Here is a 26,767-nt window from a genome sequence, read left to right as displayed (position 1 = left end):
ACTTGTATAAAGCAGAAATCCCATAAACAAATTAAGACTTTTGGGGGATGATTCAGTTGTTGCACCCCCATCATCCCCACCCCGAGCTTCTATACCAACGGGCATCTATCCGAGATATTCAATTGTTGCTACAATCAGATGCCCATTAGCATTTTACACAGCTGACAGCTCCTGGTTTAGCTGCGCAAAGCGGATAAACCCATCTAAGGTTCCCGTTTGGGCGTCTAAAAGTCTGGGATCCCAAACTACGGACTTTAAACATATTTTATTCCTACCTCTGGAGGCTGCAAGAAAATATATGTGTGCCACGGGTAATGGGCGTCTGATTGGAGCAACAATTCAATAGCTCCTGTAAACACCCATTACTGTAGACGACCAGCAGGGGGCACAGGAAACATTTTAATCGCCCCCTTGTAATTTTGCATTTTTTTTCTTCATCCTTTTGATGATTTGTTGCTTTGTTCAGTGTAATTGACTACCATGGCAACCACAGACACAGCACATAATGTAGAGATGAGAGAGGCTTTGGACCCTTTGACAGCCATATTTGTTTGCCATCCATAGAGGCGCTGAAAAGGAGATCATGATCTGTTATATAACATTGACGGTCAAATGCATGCCTAAAACCAGATGGAGTGTTGTTTTAATATTTTAAATAAACTAGAAATAAACTTCATTAATTTCCATCTGAGAATTAATTGCATACATTGGCCAAATAAGTTTATTTTTGTGGAATAATTTGGGTGCATCTTCTGTGCCGCTGTCCAACTTTACAGAGTGGAGTTGTCATTGAAAAAGTGTTGTAAAATGTCCATAAATGAACACACTGTTAATTAGAAGGGTAAATTAAATGCTTTTATGACAACTTTAGTTTTTGGGATTTTTTTTCTATAGCGAGTAGGTGAATATGGATAGCGCTAATCTATTTATAAATATCTAGCTATAATTAAATGAATACATCTATAACAGCAACCATTAGTTAGATATCCTAAAGTGTTAAAAATAATAATAAGATTTAAAAAATTATATATATATATATATATATATATATATATATATATGAAAACCAGGAACACCCTTATCCTGCGCTGTAAAATTGCTGCCTTCTGAAACGGTCCTGCTGTTTGCCAGGACCCAACCAAACTACCTCCAAAACAATGTATCAGATGGCGCTAATAATCACTTCTTTGCTTGACCAGCTAAACAATTGACCACATCAATGAATAAATAATAACAATTTATTAAAAGCACATATTGCTAAAAGAGATGACCCTTTCACAAACACATAACATTGATGAGTGTCAGATGATAAAATGAAGGGTATATATTCTCTCTTCCACCCTGACGCGTTTCGTCCTTAGCGGAATTCTTCAGAGGGGTGACCAATACAGCTGGTAAAAGACATATATATATCAATCAATGCAATAAATATATATATATATATATATATATATATATATATATATATATATATATATAATCATTTTAAAATGCCCCCCAAAATTATTATATTATTATACTGTGTAATTGTAATAATCATGTACTGGAAAGATATGCAGTACTAGCCATTCCATGTGCGCATTGACTTGGTGTAACGGTTTGCTCATGCACAAACAAAATGAAAGTGGAGTTTAATGAAACAAAAAATAATTTATTACAAAAAGTTAAAGAAATATTTCTCTGAAGACTATCAAATAAAAAAACAAAAATGCTTTATTATCGGAACAAAGTATTTTCTACATGATTTAAATCTGTTTTCACCATCAAGAGATAACTATGATTTCACTGTCAGCAATGCTTTACGTATATTGGGTAAAATGCAGCAGAGAGCCCTGTCGCTGGCTGAAACAACATCCATTATCACGCGTGAGTGGGTTCTTCCTGTGTTGATAAATATGTCCCTTCAGATAAGTAACATAGAAACATAGAATTTGACGGCAGATAAGAACCACTTGGCCCATCTAGTCTGCCCCTTTTTTATTTTATCCTTTAGGCAATCTCAACCCTTTTTTAACCTTGATTCTTTGTAAGGATATTCATATGCCTGTCCAAAGCATGTTTAAATTGCCCTACAGTCTTAGCCTCTACCACCTCTGATGGGAGGCTATTCCACTTATCCACTACCCTTTCTGTGAAGTAATTTTTCCTTAAATTTCCCCTGAACCTCCCCCCCTCCAGTCTCAATGTATGCCCTCGAGTTCTAATACTTATTTTCCTTTGAAGAATGTTTCCCTCCTGAACTTTGTTAAGACCCTTTATATATTTGAAAGTTTCTATCATGTCTCCCCTTTCCCTTCTCTCCTCCAAACTATACAGGTTAAGATCTTTTAGCCTTTCCGGGTAAGTTTTGTGATGTAGGCCATGCACCATTTTAGTTGCCCTTCTTTGTACACTCTCTAATGTATTTATATCCTTCTGGAGATAGGGTCTCCAGAACTGGACACAGTATTCCAGATGGGGCCGTACCAATGACCTATAGAGTGGCATTATCACTTCTTTTTTCCTGCTACTGATTCCTCTCCCTATGCAACCAAGCATCTGACTTGCCTTTCTCATTGCTTTGTTGCATTGCTTTCCTGCCTTCAAGTCACTTGAAATAGTGACTCCTAAATCTCTTTCCTCCTCAGTAGTTTCCATTATAGTACCCTTGATACTATACTTAGCCTTTGGGTTTTTGAGACCCAAATGCATGATTTTGCATTTTTTAGCATTAAACTGTAGTTGCCACGTTCTTGACCATTTCTCAAGCCTACCTAGGTCATTAATCATTTGTTTGACCCCTCCCGGTGTGTCTACCCTGTTGCATATCTTTGTATCATCTGCAAAAAGGCATATCTTCCCTTCAATACCATCTGCAATGTCACCAACAAAGATATTAAAGAGAACTGGACCAAGTACAGATCCTTGGGGTACTCCACTGGTAACATTTCCCTCCATAGATTGCACTCCATTAACTACGACTGTCTGTTTCCTATCCTGCAACCAGGTTCTTATCCATTTAACTGATTTATAATCCACCCCCAGGCTTTCAAGTTTATTTAGCAGTCTGCGATGTGGGACAGTGTCAAATGCCTTACTAAAGTCTAGATATGCTACATCTACAGCTCCCCCTTGATCTATTATTTTCATCACAGAGTCAAAAAAGTCAATAAGATTTGTTTGGCATGATCTCCCACCAGTAAATCCATGCTGTTTTGGATCCTGTAAGTTGTTTGATTTAAGATATTCCACTACTCTTTCTTTTAATAGTTTTTCCATTACTTTCCCTACTACTGATGTAAGGCTTACTGGTCTGTAGTTACTTGCTTCTTCCTTGCTTCCACTTTTGTGCAGTGGAACTACATTTGCTCTTTTCCAGTCCTCTGGAATAGCACCTGTATTTAGTGACTGGTTAAATAAATCTGTTAAAGGTGTAACCAGCACATCTTTTAGCTCTTTGAGTATCCTTGGGTGTATCCCATCTGGTCCCATTGATTTATCCACTTTTAGTTTTGAAAGTTCTGTTAGGACCTTTTCCTCTGTAAATGTATTTTCATCTACCTTATTTTTATGAATGTCCTTGCAATTTAACTGTGGCCCCATCCCTTCTTCTGTAGTAAATACTGAGCAAAAATAATTATTTAGGTGATCTGCTATTGCCTTGTCTCCCTCCACCAAATGCCCACTCTCTGTCTTAAGTCTTATTATTCCTCCATTTGATTTTCTCCTTTCACTTATATACTTAAAAAAAGTATTGCCCCCTTTATCTACTGACTGGGCCATTTTCTCCTCAGCTTCTGTCTTTGCACGTCTGATCACTTTCTTAGCATCCTTCCGTCTGTCCAGATACACCTCTTTGTCGTTATTATTTTGAGTCTGTTTGTATTTCCTAAAAGCCATCTTTTTTGCTTTCACGCTAGTTGATACTACTTTTGTGAACCACACTGGCTTCCTTTTCCTGGTGCTTTTCCTAACCATTTTGATACAAAGGTCTGTTGCACTTAGTAATGCACTTTTCATTTTTTTCCACCTCTCCTGCACTCCTTCCAAGTTCCTCCAGTCTGCCAATGAATCACTTAAACATCTCCCCATTTTTGCAAAGTCTGCATTTCTAAAATCCAACACCTTTGTTTTTGTGTGAGAGGAGTTGGATCCTGTCTTTATACTAAACCATACTGCTTGATGATCACTGGATCCCAGGTGCTCACCCACATATATATCAGATATCCTATCACCATTTGTAAGAATTAGATCTAATATTGAGCCTTTGCGAGTGGGCTCCCTCACCAATTGCTTGAGAGATGCTCCCTGTAAGGAATGTAGAAATTTGCCACTTGTAGCTGAACTTGCAAAAGACCCCTCCCAATTTACATCAGGTAAATTAAAGTCTCCCATGATTATGACTTCTCCCTTAAAAGCCATTTTAGAGATGTCCAACAATAGGTTCCTGTCCAAATCCTGCCCCTGGCCTGGTGGTCTATAGATCACCCCAATGCGAATAATGTCCTTCTTCCCAGTTTCTATGGTGACCCAAAGGGCCTCAGTTTTGGCTTCAATATTTTGTATTAAAGTAGCATTTATGCTTTTTTCACATACATTGCTACCCCTCCTCCTATTCTTCCTATTCTATCTTTCCTAAATAAATTGTATCCTGGTATAGCTAAGTCCCAGTCATGATTCTCATTGCACCAAGACTCTGTAATTGCCACAAAATCCAGGTTATCCCTTGTCATTATCGCAATTAGCTCTGGAATTTTGTCTCCTAAGCTCCTAGCATTTGCAGACATAGCTTTAAGATTTTTTTCTGTGCATTTGTTAGTAGTAGCCATGTCCAGAGCGTACAAAATAAATGACAAGTTTAAAGTTGAAATTACCTGTTTGGGGATGTTGCTCAGTATTTGTTTTCTTTTACTAAGCAGTAATCATACTCTGTCCTTTACACCATGACTATACCTTACTAAATATAAAGACATAGTACACCTGACCACAATGGGTAAATGTTCAAAGGAGGTAATCACCAGTCAGTATGCAATAATAAACTGTTTCACTGAGCTACTTCCCCACACATGCAATGCCATTTACAAGAAATCATTACATAAAGAAACATACATAAGTTTGCATAAGAGAGAACTGTAGTGAGCAGATTGGGGATGCCTTTTCATAGGTTTTTTAAAAACAGATGATATGCATAAGATGAATTACATACTTTTGAGGCATTAAGGCAGTCCTTTTGTGGTAGTGTTGGTGTGTTGATGTTTTTCTTCTGGTTTCCTTCGGTTTAACGCAGGTATAACGCTATTTTTATAATAACACTTTTATGTCAGCACTTCTATGGAAGCACATCCAGCCGATGGCTATCCAGCCGTATACTAGACTTCAAATAGGAACAATATCCATGTGAATGCAATGATTGCAAACTCCACCCAAAACCATCCCCCTTTAAACTAAGGCCATAAATTAGCTTAGAAAAACAGACATTACATACCAATAAGGCAGCCAACTATATCTCTACAAAGAGAAAAACCCAGAAACATTTGGTGCTTATTACAGGTACGTCACCCATGTGTAACAAGAGCAGAACATCGGAACATTTTCTCATTGAATAAAATTATTGAGCAGCACGTTAGGGATTGGCCGGATCCTTACCTCCTTACCGTGTCACCATGGCTCAGTGCGAACTTGTGTATAGTATCTGAAGGGCTGGTGCAGGTAAATACTCCTGAAAATCAGTGAGGGACATGAGGGTGAATGAGAATTGTCGGCCTTTAATGTGATTCATTTGCAGCAGCTTATAATGTGATTTATTGGGGTTGCTATGGGTGACATTCCTGTGCCCATCAGTGGTACATATAGAACATGTTTCAGCAAGCTATCTACTCCAAGGGGGAATGTAATAGCCTGTGACCTGCAGACATTGGCGAGTTCCCGGTCAGTCTGCCTGATGTTTTAAAGTGGCAATCATTAAGCCAGATTGATTTTGCCTTTTACAATGATGATCACTTTAAAACGTTGGCTGCAAGTAGTAGGCTCTTACAATTCCCCCCAGTCCCAGCTGTTTGCTAGAAGTCGTGGATCACAGTCCCAGGCTAAATAGCGCTGATGTGATGCGTGTGGTTTGAACCTGAGACCTTGTGCCCTGGGAGCTGGTGTTCCTGCTGGTTGAGCCATCTCCTGTTTTTGTCCTGCGTAAACCTTGTTCTCCTCCCACTGTATATCCACAGCGAATCCCCTGAAGCCTATGGGTATATAAGGCAGGAAGTCCAGCCATGCAGTGCAGTGTCCTGGTGGTGATGTATTCTGCTTCCTGGAAGAGACTTGCCCTGCTCACCTCACTTCTCTCATGATACATATTGTTGACCCAGACTGTTCACCACATTTAATTGCCTGTTTCTCTTAGCTCTCAGCCTGTTTACCGGATACTTGCCTGCTGCCTGTCCAGAACTGGGCCTGTTTACTATTACTCTCCTTGCCACCAGCCCTGACTTGCCTGTCCCCGGATTTTGCTTCCTCAGTCCTTATCTGTTACTTTGCGCCTTTTGACTCTAGTTCACTTGCCAGTGTCCTTCCCAAATCTAACCAGTCACGCATAGTTCTTACCAGGGCTGGGGCTATGACTTGTGTGAGGTCAGCAATAATGCCCAAACTTCTTTGTGGGGTGGACCCTGCCACAGCCTCTGGTGTCCGTGGCATGGGGCGCACTACTCAGTCAGGAAAAGGTTTGTGTGTTTTGGGGCAGTTGCCCCTTCCTAGATCTGCCTCATTAGACTCGGCACCCCTGGGATAGGTAGTGTCAAACTGGGCTGGCTCATTACCTGGAGAGTTTTAGTGATGGCTTTTTAATGGTTAACCATTGAATGGTCCCCATCAATGGTGCCATTGGTGCTTTTCAACAATGGTAAGAAGCCATAGATGATGAAACATCAGTGCTTTAGATCATTGGTGGTCAGCACTGTTTGGAGGCCAGGCTGGTGATAGGCCAATCAGAGAACAGGGGGTGGTGGCTAAGTGGCACATGGGGGTGGGGGGGTGGACGGATCTGGAGTTGTGCTTCATAAAGGGTGATCAAATAAAAACCATTGCAGCGCTCTCTGAAATGAATGTTGGAGAACCTTTGGCATTTCACCATAGATGGTGAAGCTATTAATCATCAGTGGCAATCCATTGATAGATTCTAGCCATCACTGGCCATCCCTAGTGAGTTTACTAACACTGTTGTTAAAGTTCAAGTACAGTAGATCACCTCAGGTAGGGGTCTACAGCAGTGATGTGGAACCAGGACCTGTACCATCGGGAGCATAGTACCATGGAGCCTACCCAGGATGCCTTCTGGTGATGGGGTCTATTTACTAAGCCTTGGACAGAGATAAAGTCTCAGCCAATCAGCTCCTAACTGTCATGTTACAGGCTGTGCTTGAAAAATGACAGTTAGGAGCTGGTTGGCTGGTACTTTAACTCCATACACTTTATCTCCGTCCAAGGCTTAGTAAATAGACCCCACATTCTCTATGCTCATTTAAGAACTGAACGTTGCCAGATCTTAAAAAGCTGATTGGGAGAGAGAGCCAAGATATCTTTACGAGAGCCATTCACTAAGATACGGTGTGGAGGAAATGGAGATTGATTGAACTTTCTGCTTTGGACCCTTTCAAGAAGGGGAGCATCATTGTTATAATAGGATTTTAATACCTACCGGTAAATCCTTTTCTCTTAGTCCGTAGAGGATGCTGGGGACTCTGTAAGGCCCATGGGGTATAGACGGGATCCGCAGGAGACATGGGCACACTATAAAACTTTGAATGGGTGTGAACTGGCTCCTCCCTCTATGACCCTCCTCCAGACCTCAGTTAGAAAACTGTGCCCAGGGAGACGGACATTTTGAGGAAAGAATTTATTGTTCAAACACGGTGAGTGTCATACCAGCTCACACCACGAACATACCGCAGAACGTGGCATTCTATAGAACACCAGCCAACGGCATGAAAAAATACTCAGCCACTTGCTGATAAAATATGTAACACAACCTGTGTGTCCACCCAATCAATAATAAGATACCGCATGCCATGGCATGAACAACGTCAGCAACAGCCTGACAGAAAAGAAACACCACAAAGGTGTAACCATAACCAATAACTGCAGACACAGTACGCACTAAGACGGGCGCCCAGCATCCTCTACGGACTAAGAGAAAAGGATTTACCGGTAGGTATTAAAATGCTATTTTCTCATACGTCCTAGAGGATGCTGGGGACTCCGTAAGGACCATGGGGTTTATACCAAAGCTCCAAACCGGGCGGGAGAGTGCAGACTACTCTGCAGCACCGATTGAGCAAACAAGAGGTCCCCATCAGCCAGGGTATCAAACTTGTAGAGCTTAGCAAAAGTGTTTGAACCCAACCAAGTAACCGCTCGGCAAAGTTGAACCGCCGAGGCTCCTCGGGCCTCGCACAAGAAGAGCCCACCTGCCTAGTAGAATGGGATTCCACCGACTTCGGTAACGGCAATCCAGCCGTAGAACGAGCAAGCCGAATCGGATCATAGATCCAGCGTGTAACAGACTGCATAGCCGCAGTCGCCCCAAACATGCTGGGAGCATACCGGACAAACAGAACCTCTGTTTCCCCAATCAGAGCCAAATTGGCGACCTAAATATTCAAAGCCCTGACTTCATCGAGAGACTTTGAATCAGCCAATGCTTAAGTAACCACAGACATCAACATAGGCTGGTTTCTGCGAAACACAGAAAACCACTTTTGGCAGAACTATTATCCGAGTTCTCAATTCCGCTCTATCCACATGGAAGATCAAACAGGGGCTCTTGTGAGACAAAGCCGCTACTTCCGACACCCGCCTTGCGGACGCCAAGTTCAACAGCATGACCACTCTAAGAGAGAAATTTTAACACAACCTTTCATAAAGGTTCCCCACGGTGCCAATGGGGCACAATTGGAGGTTGGATGTGCAGTACTCCTTTCACAAATATCTGAACTTCTGGAAAGGTGGCCAAATGTTTTTTTTTTTTTTTAATTTATAAGGCCAAAACTGCACTGAAATGGAGCCTAACTTTAGGTCTGCCTCCACACCTGTTTGCCAAGAATGGAGAAGAATGACCTAGCTGAAAGTCTTCCGTAGGAACTATCTTGGATGTACACCAAGACACACACTTATGCCAAATACATTGGTAAGGCCTTTGCCGTTACTTCTTTTCTACCCTGAAGAAGTGTGGAAAACAACTTCATAGGGAATACCCTTTCGGGCTAGGATATGGCGTTCAACCGCCACACCGTCAAACGCAGCCGCGGTAAGTCTTGACACACGTCCGGATCTTGCTGTAACAGTTCCTCACGTAGAGGGAGAGGCCAGGGATCTTCTATGAGTAAATCTTGAAGAACTGGATACCAAGCCCTCCTTGGCTAGACCGGAACAATGAGGATCGCCTGAACCTTTGTTCTTCTTACATTTATCACCTTCAGAAGGAGTGAAAGCGAAGAGGACAGATAACCAACTGAAAACACAGAAGGTGTCACGAGGGCGTCCACTGCCTTAGCTTGAGTGTCCCCCGACCTGGAACAATATCCTTGAGGTCTCTCGTTGAGGCGAGACGCCAACATGTCCAATTGAGGCACTCCTCAAGTCTTGTCCCTTCTATGAAAACTTCTCGAAAACGACTGTATTTCTCCCGGATGGAGATCGCGTCTGCAGAGGAAATTCCTTTCTCCGTCGTCTACATCCGGGACGAAGACTGCTACTATAGCGTTTACCTGTCTTTCCGCCCAGCGGAAAACTTTTTCGGCTTCTGCCATTGCCGCTTTGCTCCTTGTTCCGCCCTAGCGGCTTACTTACGCCACTGCTGTCAAGTCGTCCGACAGAAGTAACACGGCCAGAACACGAAGAATATGTTCGTTGAAACTAGCTCTTAATTCAAGAAAACTTATTGCAGACAAGCTTCCGATCTTAACCTTTTCCTCTGGAAATACTTCCCTTGGAAATACTGCTCCCCAGCCTCGGAGATCTGCACGCATGGACACCAGGATCTAATCCCGGATCCCGAACCTTTGTCTAGGAAGTTAGACTGTGCAGACACCACAGGAGCGATATCCTGGCCATTAGGATTATATTCTGGAGCATTTGCAGGCGAGACCCAGGCCAAATTTTCAACTGGTCCCGTGAAAATCACTCTGGCATTTGACCTGCTCACCGAACAGATCTCTTAGGCCGCACCCATCTTCTTAATCAACGGAACATATTGATGGATTTTCACTGCAAATCTGATCTGACTCTGGATCCTCAGACCTCTTTCCACAGGAAAACCCAGAATCTCAACCGTTCAGTATCTACACCGATACCCACCTCCGACCTACGCGTCGTTGGGAACAACAGCCATTCCCTGTGTTGAAGAACAGTCAGAGAGAAGCAACGATTTGAACCACTTGTTTCTTGACCTCGCCGTAATCAGGAGAGCGTCTCAGTACAAAATAACAATGGCTATTACTATTGAAAGAAAACCATCATACTGCCAACACTCCGGTGAAATGGTGAGGGAACCTAACTCACGAAGGTAGACTTACCAGTGGTATCCGCCATCCCCAAACAGCGGTACACCGTCACAGGGAAAAAACTCCAGTATCTCTCGGAGTCAGCCTCAGCATTCCCCCGGCCACACCTCCTGTATACGCACGGCAGCCTGCCGCAATGCTATAGAGAAGAACCAACATAAGAAACATACCCTCTAGGGTAATTCTATCGGATGCCTTTCCGAATACAAGAACTCCCCCATGCGCATGTAATGCAAATAACTTCAAAGCATATAAATAAAATATCACTTAGCTTCCTGTATACGATCCTTTGTGACAGGGCCCCGTGCCGACCAGGAGTTGACTTTCACAGTATTCTATCCTCGGCGGGAAAAGAATAAACACTCGGACTCCTCGTGAGGATCTGAGACCAACTCGTCACGGCCGACTTAGAGCTTTATCAACAGAGCGACCAGCACATGAGAAGGAATACTTTTACTTCAGCATTCATTAGAAATCATAATATGAATATACATATTGTAATACACATATACACACGTATCCTATAAATATATATATATATATATATATATGTAATACATATAAGCAGATTGTCCGGAACCGTCGGGTCCCTATTAATGTGTTCTGAATGTGTATGACCATGTACTGAATGCCCAAGTTGTGGATCTAACCAGGAAACCTTATGGTCGACAGAAAAACCTAGTATTTGTCGACAGCAGGGAGTAATAACCAGGCAAAATAACATTCTTGCGACCACGAGAGGTCCGAGGGAAGTATACATATATAATTTTAATCTCACTTCCACACAAATACTACCATGTCCGTGTTCGAGCTACAGGTTCATGGAACAGTACCAAACATATACATATAAAAATCTATATATACAGGTTAGTTACAGCATGTTAATTTACACCCAGTAATAACAGTTGGTGCCGACAGGGTCACCCACATACTACTGGGTCTCCCCTACAGTGTTTACTTTTTAAAAAGCATACAATTACTGCATCTGCTGAATCAAGTATCAACAGGAGTCGGCGATGCCGACAGAGAGATTCCCATAGCTGTTTGCGACATAGCACTCACACATGTCGACATATGTGCACTAAAAAGCTATAGTGGGTATATCTGACAGGGAAAACACAGACATATATGCACAACTCATTGATTACATGCCCATAATCTAAGATAGTGCTATATTTCATACTATATTGCACTAAACACTGTGCCCCCCCTTAGTTTACACTGTACACACTGTTTTGGCAGGGACCGTGGAGAAAATGGCGCTGTATCATGTTGTGAGGGCTAAGCCACGCCCCTTCTCGACGTGCTTCAGCCCCGCTATTATTTTAGCTTTTTTATGCTGGCAGGGGTCCGTATACAGTGCCTATGCACTGTATACGTGTTTAGCCAGGCTTAATGGAGAGGTATATTACTGCCCAGGGCGCGCCCCCCCCCTGCGCCCTGCGGTTCCGGTATGAATGGTCGACCATGTTATGGTCGACAGTCATTAGGTCGGCCACTATCGGTCGACATTGACATGGTCGACATGGACACATGGTCGACACGTGAAAATGGTCGACACATGAAATGTCAACACATGAAAAGGTCGACATGAGGTTTTTTTTACTTTTTTTGGTGTCGTTTTTTGCGTAAAGTGACTGGGAACCCCAATTAGTGCACCGTGTCCCCTCGCATGGCTCGCTTCGCTCGCCATGCTTCGGGCATGGTGCCTTCGCTCGGCACAGATTACCGTTCCAATCGTAGTCCACGTGGATCGTAAAGTATGGAAAAGTTCCCCAAAAGAAAAAAAAGTAAAAAATATCATGTCGACCTTTTCATGTGTCGACCTTTCATGTGTCGACCATTTTCATGTGTCGACCATGTGTCCATGTCAATGTCGACCAATAGTGGTCGACCTAATGACTGTCGACCATAACATGGTCGACCATGTGAACGGATACCGCGCCCTGCACCCTTGTAAAGGCATTGGGGTGTGGGAGCAATGGCGCGCAGCACGACCGCTGCTTTATACTGGCGGGGGTATCGTACACAGTGCCCGGGCACCGAATATGCATCTCTTGCCAGTGAAAAGACCCTCAGTAACTTGCTGCCCAGAGCGCTCCCCCCCAACGCCCTGCACCCTGTGAGTGCCGTTGGTGGGTGTGTGGGAGCATGGAGCGCAGCGCGACCGCTGCGCTGTACCTCCGTTACTGAAGTCTTCTGCTGTCACTGAAGTCTTTTGTTCTTCCAATACTCACCCGGCTTCTTACTTCTGGCTTCTGTGAGGGGGGTGACGGCGCGGCTCCGGGAACAAGCAGCTAAGCGCACCAAGTGACCGAACCCTCTGGAGCTAAAGGTGTCCAGTAGCCTAAGAAGCAGAGCCCTTAACTCACAAGAAGTAGGTCTGACTTCTCTCCCCTCAGTCCCACGAAGCAGGGAGCCTGTAGCCAGCAGGTCTCCCTGAAAATAAAAAAGCCTAACATAAAGTCTTTCCAGAGAAACTCAGTAGAGCTCCCCTAGTGTGCGTCCAGTCTCTCCTGGGCACAGAATCTGAGGTCTGGAGGAGGGGCATAGAGGGAGGAGCCAGTTCACACCCATTCAAAGTTTTATAGTGTGCCCATGTCTCCTGCGGGTCCCGTCTATACCCCATGGTCCTTAAGGAGTCCCCAGCATCCTCTAGGACGTATGAGAAAAGGGACGTATCATTTATTGACTTTTATTTGGTAGCGCCGGTAAAGGGAACTCACCTTTTTCAAATGTTTATCCATGTATATGGGAGTTGCGGATTATCCCTTTCCTTTCTGGCAGCTTCAGGTTGCGCAATTGACTATACCCATGTACTATTGTTATTTCACCGCATTATAGAAATACCCAGGGCTGCATGAGTAATTGGCTGAACACATTTGAAGTGAAAGCTCTATAAAGCAAGATATCCACATATAAAATCTTCTGCTCCTTCAAATTATTGCAATATCATATAAGGGGCCGCTGTAATAATGGCTGCCTGTTATGATTTGTTGGGTAAAGCTGCCTCCCCCTGATTCTCTGATGTGCAGCAGTCAGTAAGTCTCAGACTGACAATTGCTAATATCCAATGTGTGAGTGCAGAGTGCTGCAGGCCATCTTCCCTTCCCAAACACTTAGACATCTGCATAAAGATTAAATATGCTAATGGTAGAACTCGCTGATTTCCAGCAGTGTCCGAACATGCAGAACATGACTAATTCTTAACCAGCTCACTGCCAGGAAAGGATGGAACCGCAAACTCCTTCTCTTGTATACATCTGTGCAGCCCAATGTGCACAGTGGGTGATTCAGACCTGATCGCTGGGCTGCTAACTTTGCTGTCCTGCGTTCAGATAGTCGCTGCGCCCAGGGAGAGTGTAAATTCGCTGTGTAAATGTGTGATCCCATGTGTACGCCGAGCTGCAAAAATCCACTGTGTGCACAGGACTTACTCGTACAGTGCGATCAGAAGAGGCTGATCGGGGCCGGAGCTGACGTCAGACACCCTCCCTGAAAACACTAAGGAACGCTTGCTCAACTATGCGAACTTTGGCGTGTCTCATATGTTTTTTCTTCAGAAATTCTGGTTACCCTCCCCCCCCCCCCCCCTGCAATGCATTGTTACAATGCAACATTGTAAATTGTGGGGGCGGGGGGGGGGCACAATGATGCTTCATTAAGCCATCAGGATCGCCGGGGCACTTTGGATACAGAATGAGTAGAATGGGTGTTTTGGTGAGCATTAAAAACATTTCTTCTTATGCCCAGAGCTGACCCTAGGCATAGGCAGTATTGGCAAATGTCTAGAGGCATCTGGGCAGATTAGACATCTAAAGGGCCGTATTCACAGCGCGATGTGTGCTGGGGGAGGCGGGGGGAGGGGCACTCATTTCACCCAGCGGGTGAAGCGAGCGACCTAGATTGGCAGGCCAATCTAGCACCAGCGATTGCTATCGCTGTGAGGGGTAAACACGGAGTGATCGCTGCTTAAATTCTAAGCAATCTAGTCAGATTGCTTAGATTTTAAGCAGCGATCGCTCTGTGAGTACCCCCCTTAAGCTCTCCAGCTCCAGATTTCAGAAGTCCCAGCTGACAGTGGCTGTCATATTATATGACGGACAGCAGCAGAAAGCCTGTACATCCCAGCACCAATACAGCTTCTGCAGCTTCCATCATTGTGACACTGGCGTAGCCTAAGGTCACGTCGGCATTATTCACAGCGGAGAGTGCATCGCAGAGGAGAGAAGCTTAGGGAGGATAGCAAAGGAAAGTAAATTATGAGAGCTTGTTAAAGAGATAAATTGGGTAGTGGATTGTTGGAGACACACAAGGGGGAAGAGTCTTGATGGCTGGAGACACAAGGTGGGGGAGCGACTGGATAGCTGGAGACACTGACACTCTCCGCCTCCCCAAACACCCATGAGGCCATGCCCCCTTCTCGGGTGTGCGCGCAAAGGGTCCCATATTGAAGGGGTGCGGTGGGTTGGCGAGTCTTGCTTAGGGCATCAAATTTGCCAGGGACGGCCCTGCTTATACTGACTGTGTCATATAAAGGCCAATCAAGTGCATCTTGTAATATTAAATAAGTCTCTAAGGGGGATATTTAATACAGGTTGAGTCTCCCTTATCCAAAATGCTTGGGACCAGAGGTATTTTGGATATGGGATTTTTCCGTATTTTGGAATAATTGCATACCATAATGAGATATCATGGTGATGGGACCTAAATATAAGCACAGAATGCATTTATGTTACATATATACCTTATACACACAGCCTGAAGGTAATTTTAGCCAATATTTTTAATAACTTTGTGCATTACACAAAGTGTGTGTACATTCACACAATTCATTTATGTTTCATATACACCTTAAACACACAGCCTGAAGGTCATTTAATACAATATTTTTAATAGCTTTGTGTATTAAACAAAGTTTGTGTACATTGAGCCATCAGAAAACAAAGTTTTCACTATCTCACTCTCACTCAAAAAAGTCCGTATTTCGGAATATTCCGTATTTCGGAATATTTGGATATGGGATACTCAACCTGTAAAACATAATTGTCTCATAAAAGCTGGAAAATGTGATATTTATGTTCTCTGGAGAAGGAGATAACTCGCCAGTGGCAGTTGCAGCGCAGTCCACAATTCAAATAGGGGAGCCACACCAACTGCCACCCCAAACACTGCCAGACATTGCTGTTAGGGACTCACTGGCAGTTTATACGGCTCCCTGTTGAATTTTGGACTGTGCTGCAACTGTCACTGGAGAGGAGATAGCTATCTTCTTCTCCAGAGAACATACTATAAATATCACATTTTCCAGCTTTTATGAGGTCATTATGTTTTATTAAATATCCCCCTAACTCTTTTTGACCCATATCTGCACCAGTCATAGAAAGATGGACACTATGACCGTACAGTGAGCGGCGCTGTTAGAACCTGTTTGAAACACTTAGATGTTCCTAAGATGAAGCATCAGATCTATTTCTGGTCTGTGAAAGAAGTGGGAAAGTGCAGAGGTGGCGGCTGTGCATAGTTTACGTTTGTTAAAGACATGACAGGAGCTAGGCTTTCATTATCACCAGGGTGTAAAATCTGACGCCAGATAGATACACAGGCTGGGGGGAGGGCTACTTCTTAGACTTCATTCATACTGTAATATCGGTACATTGTACCAGGATCTCACTACAGCTGCACCATACAAGCTACGGTATTTTGAAGAGTTGCCTTTCTGTTCCTTTCTAAATAGCAGAGAGAACAGAATTCCTACCTCTGGCCGGGATTAATCAAAATAAAAGGCTGGTTCTTGCTGTTCATATGGAATAGGTACAGTGCCTGGGCTTTCTTTGTAAGGTACGAATTAGGCTCACTGAAGCACCTAGAATGATGGAGCCATCCTGAAACGAGATTTCATTCTGCAGAGCAAGATTATTAAAATGAGATAAAAATGATGGAAAGGTGTGGACTGGCCAAAGGGCTCACCAGGAAGATTCCTGGTAGGCTGTCGTGTCTGTGGGGCCTATTTTGTATGTTGTTATGTGGCCCCACCCCGTACTTACCTAATCTCCCGGAAGTTGCGGGATGCTCCTGATGTTTGGGGTAGCCCCCCGCACCCCCAGAAGAGCAGGCAGTTCTCCCACATCCTGCCGGCACCCTAGTGATGCTGGTAGGATGAAGAGATACTCACACTGGCATATTCGCGCTTTGCGGATCCGTGTGCTGGGGGAGGGGCTAAAATGACACAAATCACATAATTTTAGCACCGCCCCTTCCCGCAGACCCGCAAATGGTGGCATTTTCCCAATGTGGGGGCGTGGCTTGATGATCCCTGTCATCCCTGGTGGTCCGGAGGAGAGGGTGTTCAGGGGCATCCGGGGGTCTCCGTCACCTCTCAACACCGGGAGGTGATGTGTGCTGGGAGTCACTGGGCTCCTCCTCCCTGCAGTTGGGAGGACAAATGGCTGTGTTGCGGGGGAGGAGGAGGTGGGGGATCGTGGAGCTGAAGAAGCAGGCTGCCAGGACACAGGAGAGGGGCGGTTGGCAGGTGCGGCGGGTTGTGTAAAGAAGCCCATAGGCTTCTATAGGGTATCGCCATAAAAAGATGGTGACACCCTCCGCGTCGAAAAGCGGGCGGCCGGGTCTATGTACATATGAAAATGTGGTAAAACCACCAAAAACGGGTGTTTTACCGCATTTTTCCTTTAGTACATCCTGCTATATGAGAGGCCCATTATTTCCAGTGGAATCCTATGTGCTAATTCCAAAAATTGTTACAGCTTTCATACTGTATGATTTACGGCTGAGAAAACCTGCATTCAAAAGTACCAGCATCAACAACACATCAGTCAGCGCACTTAGGAATATAATCATTACACCATAGCTATGAGAACTGGGAAATATAAGGGTGTTAGTAATCACTAATATTTCGGTGGGTCTTGTACACAAGGCGTCATGTTAAAGCATTTAATCGTAAACATCCTCAAAGCCTAGTTAATCCAGTTTTGGAGCTGATAGTTAAGAGAAATGTTAGCAAATAGTCGTACAAACAAAAAACAATTGAACCCTATGACGGTTTTTAGGGCATGGATGCATCGTTTTAATTCTCTGCCCCCTTTCCTTCCCTCCACGCACACCCACCACGTGGTGACCCTCCGTACACACACACACACTTTATGACAAGTGTCCACTTAGCTTTGCTCTACTGTATGTCAGTTTCAATGTTGCTGACAGCATTCAGAAGCGTTAATGCCCTTTATAAATAAAACTGAATTCTATGGGAGCCCTCATTAAGCACAAGGCGCATTATGCTGCAACAAACCGCTGAATTGCATTAATTAGCACGCTTCAAATGCTCTATTAAATGCAAGGACAAACTCCCAAGGTTTTATCCTTGACAACTGGTATTGTGTTTCAACACCCATATGTCCTCCAAGGCTTTAAAATACATTCAGTAAAAAATACACCCACACCCTGATACGTATACACAGCCACAGAGTGACAATTACATAGAATGACATTGACACAGGCCGACATTGACAAAATGACTGGTTTACATTGACACACTCAGATATCCAGCACTAACTACAGTTTCAGCAATCAGGGAGATTAACTATAAGCCAATTAGAACATATCCATATCATAGCGGTATAAAGAAAGTTTAAAGAACTTTTGTGGCGCCAATTACGATTGAAAGCAGCTACCCCCTTTGCACCAATGGTATTTCCCTATACCAAAGTGTAAATGTGGATGGAATATGTACAATAGGGTGCGCTAAATCTGTTTCCTTGCATATGGAACCGATTCAAGAATGTATGCATATATGAAGTATTAGTGGAAGTATTGTTTTCAACCTCTTTTTCACGTTGAAGGGTTTAAACGTGCATCATTTGATATCCACCGATTTAGCGCACCCTATTGTACCTATTCCATACACATCCACATATCCATATCATAGCCAAATATTCTGTAGGACTAGTAACGGGACACAGTATATGTTGGGACACTTCAATCCGCCCCACTTTCCCCAGCCACAACTGTCTTCTATGTGTCCTCCTGGCGGTAGCAGGTGGGATGCACACCCTCATTCAGAATGCGCATGTCTACCTCAGAATAGGAATAAGAATAAGATTTATTTTTGTATGTTCATGTTGTTGTGGTAAATTGGATTATCACAGACTTTAATGTTACCTTTTGCTGGTGTGTCCAAATTTTCCTCTACAGTGGCTTTCTCTTTTCTCTCCACTTTTGCACCACACAACAGAAAGGCAAGGTTTTCACCCCAAACAGACACAAAGTAATCACACACTAGTCAGACTGCCAAAAAGTACAATTTATTACAAAAGCCTCCACCAATAAGACTATGACGGCGCATGTGACTTGCAAGATTTCATAGGTCAAGGTAAATTGGATTGGCATAAAACAATAATAAACACAGACGATCAACTGTCTTGTTCACAATACTGGCACACAGCTCACAACTTCTCCATAATACAACTACTGCATAGTTTGTTTCACTGTAAGGTTCTATATACAGTATTACAGGTAACACTACACGATAACTCAACGCAATTAACCAAGCCTATGTAGTGCATTCTAAATCCTATGAACTTATCCATATATCAGTTGTTATTCTAACATCACACTTGCTTCAGCTTTATCCCACTACGTTATCAGCCGGCACGGTTTATACATCTCCACCAACTATAATTAGAACAATATACTGTATCTATATTATCCAGCATGCTATTAACAAGATGGTCTGACTTAGAGGTCTTGAATATTGGCGTACCCAGGTTGCATTTGGGTCTTTGTAGGCACAAGCTGGAGCCCTTACTCTATATGTTGCAGTGCTGTTAAAATCGACAGTAAATTTCGATGTTCCAGACCAGGGGCGGGATGTAATGGAGTCTTAGTTCGCCCGACGTGTGGGATGCCAGCCAAAGTGACTGCAATTTTGATAACCGAGTCACCAGCATACTCTATAATGTAGGGTCCCCTCAGGCCATGTCGGCAGCCAGGTGCGGGCACAGCCTAGTGAGAGTGTGACTACTTGAACCCCCCAAACCGTACGGCTAGCGGAATGATATATTGTCCATATCGTCTTGTGTGTTCTCTCAATTGAGCAATCATGTGCTGCACATAAGATGGGCCAACACCGCTGACGCCAGCATGCAGCTGAATGCGGGACGGACAGACATATTGCACGGTCATACACCGGATTGTGCAGTGTGTATGGCCGCCTGATATATCCCTCTGGGCATCCTGTAGGCTGGGATACGCATTGTTCTGATGTGTACGTACGCGCACCATAAGGCTCCTATGCGTCCATCTTTGGAAAAGCAGTCTAGGAGGGGTGTGGTATATTTTGTTGACATTTATCATGTTGACATTCATCAAGAGGACACTGATGAAATGTTGACATGATCAGATTTCCAGATGTGCGGGTTCGGTTTTACCTGGATTTACTAAGATCTACCCGGATCTCAAAATGGCATCTTATTGGCTCTCGGATGTCACGTGTTTTGAATGGCAAATAAGAATAATCCTGATAATTACGAACTAGCATTAATTCTGGCGTTAAGAATCGAGTCGATCCGAACTCGCACATCTCTAATTAGAATGTCAACAATCGAACCTCGTGGCCTAGGGGTGACTTACCTTATATGTCAGGCACCGGCGGCTCCAGCGGTGTCAGATAATGGGGACTTCTGGCGGGTCCAACGATGCTGTGTGACTAATCCTAACCCCTTAAACCCCCCACTAGTTTCTAACCCTAACATCCCCTCCTGCAGCCTAACCATAACCCTCCGGCCCGTGCAGTATTCAGATGTCACCGTCGTGAGCATGCCAACATTCTGCACATACTGACATGACTGACGACATTATAACCAGGGCCGGCGGCACCACTAGGCAGCTTTAGGCAACTGCCTATGGGCGCCGGCACTTGGAGGGCGGCGCTGAGTGAAGCAACAAAATCAATGATGTCACAGACTCACAGGATCTGCACTGCGCTCACCGCGAGGGATGTATGGCGCCTGCTCACCCGTTGTCATGTTTTTTTGTGTGGAGGAGCTGAAGCTGCTACAGTGAAAGCTGTGTAACGCTGCAGCTTTCAAACACGGAGGAGGGGAGGGGAGGACATATCCTGGCCCCACCTGCTCTGCCCAGGCTGGATCGGGGACATTGCTATCAGTAGCAGGCGTGCCGGGCACCCATAGGAGCATATATATATATATATAAATATATCTCTTACCCAGCAAACTGTAAGTGTACATTATACTATATGTACTGTGTGTATTATGTGGTGTATACATATCACACACTGTACTATATATGGTATGTGTGTGCCATATACTGTGTATACTGTACTGTGCAATACCATTGGCGGAAGCTCTTCTGGTTCTCTGCCATAGATGGCAAAAATATTCAACATCAAGGATAAATCATCGATGATTCAGAATAATCGATGGTCGATGGCCATCCCTACTGTGTTGTGCTGTACTCAGGTAGTGTACTGTATCTCCTGCTGTCTCTCTCTCTCTCTCTCTCTCTCTGTCTTTCCCTGACACTCTCTCTCTTGCTCCTCTCTGCCTGTTTTCTCTAGCTCCCTAACTTTGTCTCACTGCCCCCCCCCCCCCCCCCCACTCTCTTCCTGACACTGGGGGTCATTCCGAGTTGATCGCTCGCTAGCAGTTTTTAGCAGCCGTGCAAACGCTATGCCGCCGCCCACTGGGAGTGTATTTTAGCTTAGCAGAAGTGCGAACGAAAGGATCGCCAAGCGCCTGCAAAAAAAAATATTGTGCATTTTCTGAGTAGCTTCAGACCTACTCAGTGCTTGCGATCACTTCAGACCATTCAGTTCCGGATTTGACGTCACAAACACGCCCTGCGTTCGCCCAGCCACGCCTGTGTTTTTCCTGGCACGCCTGCGTTTTTCCAAACACTCCCTGAAAACGGTCAGTTGCCACCCAGAAACGCCCTCTTCCTGTTAGAAGTGCCGGTTTTTCACTTAATCGCTGCGCTGCGAACATTTTTATCTAGTGATCAACTCGGAATGACCCCCTCTGTCTCCATGACACTCTATCTCACTCTGTGACACTGTCTCTCCCTCCCTGCCTGAAACTGTCACTCTCTCCCTGACACTGGCTCTCTCTCTCCCTCTCTCCCTGACACTGTCGCTTTCTCCCTGACTCTCTATGTCTGGGGCCCGTCTCTGCCTCCCCCTCATGAGGGGAGGGGGGGGGGGCCCTGAAGATTTGCCTAGGGTGCTGAGAAACCTTGCACCGGATTATAACCACATCCTGCGTAGAGGAAGTGTGACAACGTGGGCAGGTATGCACCTGTTGGTCGCTGCATCCAGCCAGTGCTTTCCTGTATAAGTGTTGCCTTGTTTTCCCGCTGGGTCTGTTCCTATGGTTATCTACTGTACATTAGGGGTCATTCAGATCCGATCGCTGCTCTACATTTTCACTCAACAGCGATCGTGTATGAACTACGCATGCGTATGCACCGCAATGCGCTGGCGCAAGGTCCCCCCAGCGAAGGGGAGCGCAGGACAGCGCCGGGATGGCCGAAGAAAGTGATCGCAATGGCGATCGCAAGAAGATTGACAGGAAGAGGCCATTTGTGGGTGTCAACTGAACGTTTCCCAGGAGTGTCCGGAGAAACGCAGGCGTTACCAGACGTTGGAAGGGAGGCTTCCTGATGTCAGCTCCTGGCCGGATCACTGCACTGGAAGAGTAAGTCCTGGGCTGTGCAGAGACTGCACAAACAAAAGATGCGATCGCACCCCTGCACAGCGATTACCCCCTCCCCCTGTAGACAGCGATTACCTGGTCGCAGCAGTGCAAAAAACACACCCTAGCAATCACGTCTGAATTAGGCCCTTTGGGGGTCATTCCAAGTTGATCGTAGCTGTGCTAAATTTAGCACAGCTACGGTTATTCACACTGACATGCGGGGGGGACGCCCAGCACAGGGCTAGTCCGCCCCGCATGTCAGTGCCGGTCCGCCCCCTGCAGAAGTGCAAAGGCATCGCACAGCGGCGAAGCCTTTGCACTTCAAGAGTAGCTCCCGACCAGCGCAGCTTTAGCGTGCTGGCCGGGAGCTACTCATCGCGGCCCGCCCCCCCAACGGTCCGTCCACGCCTGCGTTGGCCGGACCGCTCCCCCTTAACGGCGGCTTAATGCCGCCGTCCAGACCCCTCCCGCCCAGCGACCGCCTCTGCCTCAGAGGCGACCGCTAGTCAACGACGGCTGCCATATGCCGGTGCACTGCTGCGCCAGCGCATGCACAGTTCCGACCCGATCGCTGCGCTGCGACAAACTGCAGCGAGCGATCGGGTCGGAATGACCCCCCTTTGTCTGTTGTTCTCCAGTGGATCAGTGGTCTTTCATTTGCGGTGCTGAAATTTCCTGTGGAAATGATTCCAGTACTGCAGTTTTCATTGGTATGAAAAATAAATGATGGACAAAGGTAAATGAAGGTAAAACTTTTACTAACTTTAGAAATTCTTATGAAAACGTTCCTAAAGTTTTGCAGTTGTAAACAGCAGAGATAAGATTCTATCATGCAGGTGTGACAATCAGTTACTTATTAACAGCTGCTGATAATGCTGTTTTCTCTCTCTCACCACTTATCACAGTGACAGGAAATCCCCTCTCGCCATAGACTATAAATACAATCTCTCCGGGAGGATCAGCTGCCTCAGCAGTATGGCCCAGAGTGGTAAGGGTTAACTAGTGCGATAAGCGCAACGACTTGTGATTGGACCTGCATTCACATACGTGCCCTTCCCTACTGGCTTCAGCCTGGGCTCTGGCGTGGGCAAGGTTTTGTTGTAGTGAAATATTTACCAGGGTGGCTAGTGCAGCATTAAGTGTTCCGCCAGCTGCAATTTGATCCATCTCAAATATCTAAAAATCTACTGATTGATAGCATCTTACTTCCTTGTTAGGATCTGACATCCGCCCTTTGTCCGGCCATCTCCAGTGGTTGCGGCCTGCGGTGTCTCACCATGAGATTGGTGTTATAGGCTGGCTTGTCTCTACCGAATGCTGTCAGGAAATAGCCATTGATGATGGAAGTTTCCCTTGTACGTCATTTGTTAACAAACACATATGTATCGTTAGCTAAGTCTTCAGCTCATTGTAGCTGGTTGAGCGCCGGCATCCTGTTTCAGATCAGACAGTAGACGAGATAAGAATATTTACACATCTATAATACTGAGTGACTGCGGAGGTGAGAAGCCTCTGTGATAAATATAGATCGCGGCATAGACACATTCACAAGTACTCAGCCATCTGTGAAATGGAGACTTTGAAGCATTCAAAGGTAAAATAAATAAAGAAATTATAATTCTGCCTGGCTAAGGCACACATTAAAGGGTATTCATGAACCACACAAAAGTGCAGAACCGCTGGATTAATGTTCTTTGGTGACGTCATGCGCCCACTGCTGCACAGTTGTGCACCAAGTCTACTGCCAGTACGCATGGATCTGCGGGGCCATGGGGGCATGCTGGTGGGAAGAGTGTTGGGTGGATCGAAGGCAGTTCTTGCTCAGTGTGTATTGGGCACAAGATTTACAGCGGGATGTACTAATATGCATCGGGGGCCATCACAGTGATGCTAATCGCATATGTACTAACATATGTGATTAGTATCACAATGCAGTGACAGAGGCCCCCGGCGGTACCTGCTGGTCCGGAGGAGAGGGTGTGCAATGGTCTCCGGGGGTCTCTGTCACCTCCCAGCCCCGGGAGGTGACATTGGCAGTCAGTCCCGGGCTCCTCCTCTTCCTGTCTGCGGCAGGAAGAAGTGATGTCTGTGTTGCTAAGGGAGGAGAAGGCAGTGACCCGGGACCGCGATGGGGGAAGGGGGGGGGGGGGGGGTTGGCGTGAGCGGCGCTGGGCAGCTTGACGCAGTACGAAGACTTCTATAGGGTATCGCCATAAAAAGATGGCGACACCCTCCGCTTCGAAAAGTGGACGGACCGGGGTTAGTACATATGAAAAGGTGGTAAAAACCCTAAAAACGGGTTTTTTACCAAATGTTTCCATTAGTACATCCCGCTGTAAATTTTATGAAACTGGATTGTTTAAATGAGAAGTGTAGAGGTGTCGTTGCCTGGGGAACCTTTCCCCAGAGCCGGATTAATAGTCACCTAAAACCTCCTCCACCTCAGAGGTTCTGCAGCTGGTGCAGGGGCGGTTGGGATGGAAAACCAGCCCGTGGAATTTATGGAAGCAGTCCTAATGGGGGCGGGGTCTGTTGTGGGGGTGAAGTCTGTTGAGGGAGCGGGATTCCTCATCATATGGTCTGATTCTGAGTTGGGCATAGTTGCAGCCTTCCTTGCATCTTTTGCAGTTGCATCTGTGGCTTTATGCTAGTGACGCTACAATGCCCTTCCCTGGTGTGCATGAGGCATTGAATGGGAGCAGCATTTGGAAGGCATGCTGTTCCTTGTAGTGCCAATGGGAGATCCTGGGGGTGGCTCCTGGGTAAGTTAGCTCTCTGTTTGGAAGTGTTTTAGTAAAAGCCTTTATCATGAGGCGTACTGTGACAAATTACATGGCCCTATGTGGGCACTGCTATTATGTAGGTTAGGACTGCTGTATCAGAGAAGCCGTGAAGTGGCCAGCAGCTAAACATGTGTTTGCAAACATTTGTGACGAATTCTCTGAATTTTATTACCAGATAGATTCAGGGATTGTTACAGGTAATTTTCAGTGTGCGGAAGGGAATTTGGGGGTTGGGGATTTGCACCCCCCTTCCTCTTTGTCTGTTGTGCATCCAAGTATGCAAGGACAGCGACGCCCACTTTCAGTACCTCAATCAGTCGCAACATTGTAACGTTCAACAGCCCTTTGCTGAGTGCAGATCATCTGTCAGAGTACGGCCTTCAATGTGAGCAATTCAATTTCTCTATACGTTGCCACTTTCAGCAACACTCCCGCACTACGTTATATCTGCGTCTGATTAGCCAACCCCCTGTAACCACACAGGAATGCCCAACACATTTCTAATACACTTCTGACTCTGTACTGCAACTCTGTATGAACACCATTGCGGTTCATGCATGCGCTGTGCAACTCAGATGCAAGCGCAGATGAAAAACATTGCACAAGAAAAAATTCAAACATCTTAGCCCCCCCCCAATAGGAAAAAAAAAACACATACATTGGCCCCCCACGGAAAAAATAAAACATTGTCCCCCGCAGGGGGATAAAAAAGAATAACATAGCTTTTGGTATTACAATTTGTTTCAAATTTCCACTGCTGTTTGAAAAGCCCAGTGACACCAAGAAGTTTTATAATTATTGGCAGTAGCATCTATATATTCATTTATTTATTAACATTTATGCAGTGCTAGCATATTCCATTGCACTTTTTTCAAAGTCGGGCGGGGGCGGATTAGGAACTGAAAGTGGCCCTGAAAAATTTGTAGAAATGGCCTCACATGGTCAGCACCAGAGGTATACCGTGTAACCATTGCGGCAGCACCGCCCCTCTCATGTAAACAAACAAAACAAGCCCCACATGTACATTGGCCCACCAGGATCCTTCCCTGTGAGTCCTATAACCAATCCACCTCTGAGCTGGTATCTCATTCATCTACCTATAATGGAACTTACCTTATACCTTTCTGCTGCAGTATAAAAGGAGAGGAGTCTCAACTGTTGCTTGGAAGGGTTAATGAAAAAGTTCCAAAAATGAGAAATGTGAAAAACTCATGTCGACCTTTTCATGTGTCAACTTTTGCCATGTTGACCTAAAGACCATGTCAACCTGATGCATGTCGACCAGTAGTGGTCGACCTAATGAGTGTTGACCTAAGTGCTGTCGACAATCTCGTCCATATTAGCTTGCACTGCAATGGAGCCGGGTGATGGGGGGAGTGAAGAAACTTCACTCCCCCCACCACCTCTCCCCGCTGCCGGGTCTGCCGTATTGGCCGTCGGGCAGCTCGGCGGCGGGTCGCCGAATGTGTAGGGCCCATTAGTCTTACACTGCAGTTTAGATTTCAGTTTGAACACACCCACCCAAATCTAATTCTCTGCACATGTTACATCTGCCCCACCTGCAGTGCAGTATGAGTTTTGCCATTTTTGACATATTTCTTTTCTATATACTTTGTTCCCAACTCAGAATTAGGCCAATACCTCCATCATCTGTTGTAGTTGTTACCAGGCCGAAGTTCTCCCCTCTCTTCAATAGAAAACATTTCAGTCTACCACTGCACTTCCT

At 45.3% G+C, this 26,767-nt stretch overlaps 1 protein-coding gene and 1 long non-coding RNA gene across 3 annotated transcripts in view; one reads left to right on the top strand and one right to left on the bottom strand.

Annotated features, from left to right (window-relative positions):
- SYNGR3 (synaptogyrin 3) overlaps positions 1-26,767 on the top strand; it is a 60,109-nt gene that overhangs the window by 12,895 nt on the left and 20,447 nt on the right. The window lies entirely within an intron of this gene.
- Positions 1,220-26,767, bottom strand: LOC134943843 (uncharacterized). Its single transcript, XR_010181782.1, has 2 exons — positions 26,683-26,767; positions 1,220-1,391 (listed from the first exon to the last, which is right to left on the bottom strand). It is a non-coding gene; the product is annotated as an uncharacterized LOC134943843 (long non-coding RNA).

The sequence above is a fragment of the Pseudophryne corroboree genome, chromosome 7 (genome assembly GCF_028390025.1).
Source record: "Pseudophryne corroboree isolate aPseCor3 chromosome 7, aPseCor3.hap2, whole genome shotgun sequence".
NCBI lineage: Eukaryota > Metazoa > Chordata > Amphibia > Anura > Myobatrachidae > Pseudophryne > Pseudophryne corroboree.
This window is presented reverse-complemented; position numbering and strand designations above follow the sequence as displayed.